Consider the following 6,372-nt stretch of genomic DNA (forward strand, 5'->3'; position numbering starts at 1 on the left):
AAATCCTTAACACATGTAATTAAGCCCAAGGTAACCTTTTGACTACTCTAACATCAACCCACGTAGATCTTTCAGTTAGGTTTTCTTCACTTAATTTTTGCATTAAATTCTTTTCTCATTATTACACCATTTAAGTTTCTGATAGTTTCTTCTTCATTGCAACATGAGATACTAAACAAAATTAAGAGAATAAAACTGAATACTAAACAAAATTAAGAGAATTAAATGCATGAGTGATTGTTGAATACTTTTTATATATATAAGAATACTTTATAAATAAGAAAAATAGGAAAAAATGTTTTTAAAAAAGGAGAAAATAGATAAATGTCAATGGAGGCCATTGAGAGGTGCCACATCACCTTTTCTATATATATATATATATATTGTAGTTTCAATGTTATTGGTTCTTTATTATTTTCTTCTTTGGGAGATATTTGAGACCTTTTTCAAATTATTTTTTTATATACTTTCTCCATTCCATTTTAGTTGTTACTATGCTGCACTTTTTAAAAGTTAATTTAACTGATTTTTAAAATTAAATTAGATTACTTTAATTCAATAATGTATACAGAACACCAAATAAAAAATCAACAAAAATAAAAATAAAATTGCTGCTATAAGAAGCTAAGGGCATATGAGCGATAAATATTAATACAAATGTGTTACACCAAAACATAATAAAAGTTAACCTTAATCCTTGTATATTAAAGTAAAAATACACGCTATCACTTAATTATATATAGTTAAGTGATAAATATGTGTAGAAAAAATAAATCTTAAAATTTCGTAGTATCGTGTTAACTCCCACAACCACACGTACGGGTAACAAGGTGCGAGGCCTATGTGTTGAGTTCGAGTCGAGTTCAATAGAATTTTTTATAGTATCGAGCCGAGCTGAGGTGAATCGAGTTCAATAAAGTTTTTATAGTATCGAACCGAGTTGAGTTGAGTTTGAACTGAGTCAAATTAACTCTTTAATTTTATTATTTTTGTGTTGATACGTCACTAGGAAATTAAATTTATGATAAATTCGTTTGAAAAATATAGGCATCAATTATTAATTTAAATTGATAACTATATTCAACTTGATTTAATTATATACAGTATTATTTAACTTAATATTATTTTAACTTAGAACTCAATTCAAATGATGTTAAATTAATATTGAATATTCTAGAACTTTGATGAAAAAAGAAAGAAGAAAAAATGCTTGAATAAATATAATAAAAAAGCTTTATTGAACTTGGTTCACCTGTAATAATAAATTGGAAGAAAATGGAAGATGAAATAACCTTAAAATACTATGTACTATTAAAATGTTTCAACACTTTTTGGGTTAAAACAATTCCATACATATCAATCACTGTTCTAGGCTCTTATTGTTGTGGAGGAGCATCACTGTTCTAGGCTCACTGTTAAGCATTCAAATCAACAATGAAATCAGCCTTTAAATCGTTTTCTGGAGAAGGTATTACCTGTAAGTGTTTTCTTCCGGCTGCCATGGTAGAGTAGAAGTTTTATATTATTCAGTAGAAGTTTTATGTGCCTAGAAATTGAATTCTAGGACAATAATAGGGTAGAATTTGAAGGAAATAATATTACCCAAGTGAAAGACCTAACAATGGTTTTATAGAAGAAGCTTATTAATCTACAAATAGTAGGTAGGAGGCTTTATTAAATAACTCAATAACTCTTGTAATTTTTGTACATTGAAAATATGTAACAAGCCACCCCTATTTATAATACTAATACTAACAGCCAAAATATACTAGAACTAGGAATCTATAAAACTAACAAATCATAATTAAACATAAATAAGGATATACATAAATAATAAATCCTAAACTAGTAAGGAATCCTAAATTACTTAGAAATCCTAATCTTGGTTTATTTCTAAATAGCCTCCCTTAAATCAAGATCTTCAAATGTGACCATGCCTAGCATCTTCTTCAATTTTATGAATAACTTCAATTTTAATGGCTTTGTGAATATATCAGCAACTTTTCTTTGGTCTTGCAATATTCAACCATTATCTCTATCTTGGACCAAGTCACGAATGAAGTGCCATTTGATATCAATATGTTTGCTACGACCATGAAAAACTAGATTCCTTGTTAATGCAATTGCAGACTTGCCGTCACAAAATATTTTTGTAGGCCTATATTGAAGCATCCTTCTCAACCATAATGCGTGTGTAGCACTATTTGTTGCGGCCATATATATACTTTGGTTCAACAGTTGATAAAGCAACAACTTGTTATTTCTTTGAAGACCATGCAAATACACTAGATCCCAAATAAAATGCATAGCCAGAAGTACTTCTTCTTTGCATCATATCATCATCCCAATCACTATCGGTATTACTATCATTAGTCTTTGAATAAAATATGTCATCAGAGTGTGTACCTTGAATATATCTCAAAATTCTCCTGGCGGCTTGCAAGTGAGATTGACGCGGAAACTCAATAAATCTGCTAATTAATTCAACTCCATAAGTAATATCAGGCCTTGTAGAAGTCAAATATCTTAGACTCCCTACCAATTTTCTAAAATATGTAGCATTAACTAAATCACCAGTTCCATCTTTGCTCAACTTCAATTTCTCTTCAATAGGATTCAAGATTGGTTTGGCGCTTTGTCCATATTAAATCTTTTCAAAATATCACTCGCATATAAAGATTCCATCTTTCAATTGAGAAACTTCAATGCCAAGAAAATAAGACATTAATCCCAAATCGATCATCTCAAATTGGCTAATCATAGCCTCCCTAGACTCAGAAATTAATTTAGGATTATTTTCCGTAAATATTAAATCATCCACGTATATGCACACAATGAGAATATCTCCATCAGTATTGATTTTTATGTATACTGTATTCTCATAAGGACATCAATAAAAATCATGTCCCATAAAATAAGAATCAATGCGAGTATACCAAGCTCTTGGAGCTTGTTTCAACCCATATAATGTCTTCTTCAACTTGTAAACTTTATTTTCTAAACCTTTTTTGACATATCCCATAGGCTGCTCAACATACACTTCTTCCTCAAGAACACCATTCAAGAAAGCAGATTTAACATTCATTTGATGTATTTTTCAACAATTATTTGCAGCAAGAGAAATAATCATTCGAATAGTATCAAGTCTAGCAACATGAGCAAATACCTCATCAATACATGCCTTATGTTTTTATCCTTTAAAAACTAATATTGCCTTAAAGCGGTCTACTTCTCCAGATGGTTTGTATTTGATTTTGTATACCCACTTGACTTCAATTTATTGTTTTGAAGGCGTCAAATCTGTCAACTCCCAAGTGTTATTTTTCTCAATATCATGAATTTCTTCATCCATTGCATTCATCCAATGATCATCTTTTGCAGCTTTCTCAAAATTAATTGGATCACAATTGACAAATAGTGCAAAGTTCACAATATCTTCATTAGATAAATTTTTATTGTTGTCAACAACATAATCTTGTAAACGGGCTGGTAGTTGGCGATTTCTTTGTGGACGAATCTATGTTTCTATTTGAACAGGACGAGCTACTTGTTCCTATTGATATCTTCAAGAACTTCCTTCCTCCATAGTTGAAACTATTGGTTCAGACCTAGACAACTCAGAATTATTCTTTGACTATTCTCAAGTTTTGTATTCATCAAAAGTTACATCTCTACTAATAATCATCTTTCCTGTATCTGGATTAAATAACTTGTATCATTTTGTCTCATGACTATAGTCAATAAAGATACATTTTTTGTCATATCATTTAATTTTTTTCTCAAAACACCAGGAACAGGAGCATAAGCAAGACAATCAAACACTTTTAGATGAGAGATATTTGATTTCTTACCAATCCAAACTTCTTGTGGAGTTTTTCCAAAATTGGATCGAGTTGAACATTTGTTTAGAACATAAATCGCACATTAGACAGCTTCTGCCCAGAATTCTTTGAAAATATTTTTGGAATGCATCATTGATCTCACCATATTCATCATTGTTCTATTTTTTTCTTTCAGCTACATCATTTTATTGAAGAGTATTTCTAGCAGTCAGTTAATGTTTAATGCCACACTTCTTCAAATAGTCATCACAAATAAGAAACTCAGTACCCCTATCAGTTCTCAAAGTCTTAACAAAGTACCTATTTTGTCTTTCTACATAAACTTTAAAGATTTTAAAGACTTCACATGCATCAGATTTATTTTTGAAAAAATATACCCAAATTTTTCGACTGAAATCGTCAATAAAGTTAGCAAAGTATTTACTACCTCCATTGAAAGGAACTTCAACCGAACACAAGTCTGAGTGAATTAGCGTCAATGGTGTATTAGCCCTCCAAGCTTTGCTTTTTTGAAAAGGTTCTCTATACTTCTTTTTCAAAATGCAAGACTCACACTTTGAATCAGGAAAAATCAACAGAAGACAAACCATCAACTATTTTATCTCTTGCAAGATATTTCAAACTCCCAAAATTCAGATGCCCAAAGCGTAGATGCCACAATCAAGTATCATTAGAGTTAACAGAACTAAAGCAAGGTAAATCTCCACGGTTGAGATTAAGAGGCCACAAAAAACTTTGATTCATTTTTACCATTGCAATTAATCTTAATTTATCATCGCTAATAGTGTAATTTCATACTTAAATCGCAAGTCATATTCTTTTTCTGTCAGTTGTCCTAAACTCAACAAATTATTATGAAGACTTGGAACATAATAAACATCAGATACAAAGTGAGAAGAGTCATTTATTGAAGTAATTTTAATTTTTTCTATTTCAATAGTAGGCACTTTTGAGTTATTACCAAGTCTTACGGTAGCTCTAAATGATTCATCTAGATCAACAAATAATTCTTTATCCCAGACATATAATTGCTACAACTTGAATCTATAAACCATTCATTCCCTTTATTTTTTTTCTATTTCTGAGCTAGAAAATAATGTCTCTTGTTTATCTCTATAATTTTCAGTCAACTTTGCATGCACTTCTCTATTTTCAGACTTTTTAAACCAACAATCTCTTTGATAATGTCCAAATTTTCCACAGTTATGACATTGAATTGTTGATTTGCCACTGTTTTACTTGAAAAATATAAATAAAAGAAAAATGACTAAGTTTTTAAAAAATCGATTAAACTTATGATTCAAGAGAAATCAAATTTCCAAAAGAACAGAGTCGCCACTTAATTTTTTAGTAAAAATCAAGAAAAAACTTAGGGTTTTCAAAAGACTCAAACAGATAAAATCAATTGAAAAAAAGGGTTCGAGTTCGATGTACATTCTGAGAAGGTGTTAGGCCCTTGGAATGTCCGCTAACTTGCGGTTGATCGGCGATTTGACTAATTTTTAAAATTTTAACTAAGTAAAAGAACTCATAACGACTTTAACTAATTTTTTGGAAATCTTAACTAAGTAAAAGAACTCATAAGGACTTTAACTAATTTTTTTGAAATCTTAATTAAGTAAAAGAACTCATAATGACTTTGACTAATTTTTTGAAATTTTAACTAAGTAAAATAACTCATTTATTTAACTTATTTATTTATTACTATTATTATTATTATTTTTATCAATATTACTTTTTAAGGGGAAATAAACTAGGTGGGGGGTCATTTTAAAGAAAAATAATTCATCGCATTGACAAAAAAAATAATGCTAAGTAATAAATAAAAATAATAAATATTTTTAGTTTTGAATATATAAAAAAGAATGACTATCTTTTGAGGATTAATTAAGTTAGACCAATTCAAATAGAGGGTTAGTCAATATAATAACAAATAGATACAAGAGAGAGGAAATATTGATTTTAGGCTTTTTCCCCAAATTTCAATCTGATGGACTTTTGGCCCAAATCCTGTCCTAATTCTAAAATGTCATAAATGAGGCTTGACCCATTTAGATTTAATCCGCTGCCAGTCACTTTGCTGGCCATTGGGCCCATTTTTCACTTAAATCTACTGAGATTGTTTTTTGGGCTTTGGCCCATTTTGCCTTGAGCAATTGTATACACTGAACGTATACTGCTGCATATGGACTGTATGTTAGCCCATTTTTCTGTGTATTGAGTTGTATACCAAATGCATACAACCCATTTTAGCTCCTGCAACCTGTATTTCGATTTCCTTTTCACTCGAACAATGATGAGGCTGACTCGAAGAAAATCAACTCGAGGAAATGCAAGAGAAGAGTCTGAAATAGACCCGGATGGCATCATATGCAACAAAAGTAAAAAAAATAAAAAAATAAAATAAGGATTAGTAATCAAAAGTAGCAACTTGAAACTGTAGTTCCAAACGGTAACAAAGATTCATCAATTTAGGAAAAAACAGTAATGCATCCAATTGAGATTTCAAGCAAAGCAAAATAAATTGGAG

The sequence above is a fragment of the Solanum stenotomum genome, unplaced genomic scaffold (genome assembly GCF_019186545.1).
Source record: "Solanum stenotomum isolate F172 unplaced genomic scaffold, ASM1918654v1 scaffold18587, whole genome shotgun sequence".
In the NCBI taxonomy this organism is placed as follows: domain Eukaryota; kingdom Viridiplantae; phylum Streptophyta; class Magnoliopsida; order Solanales; family Solanaceae; genus Solanum; species Solanum stenotomum.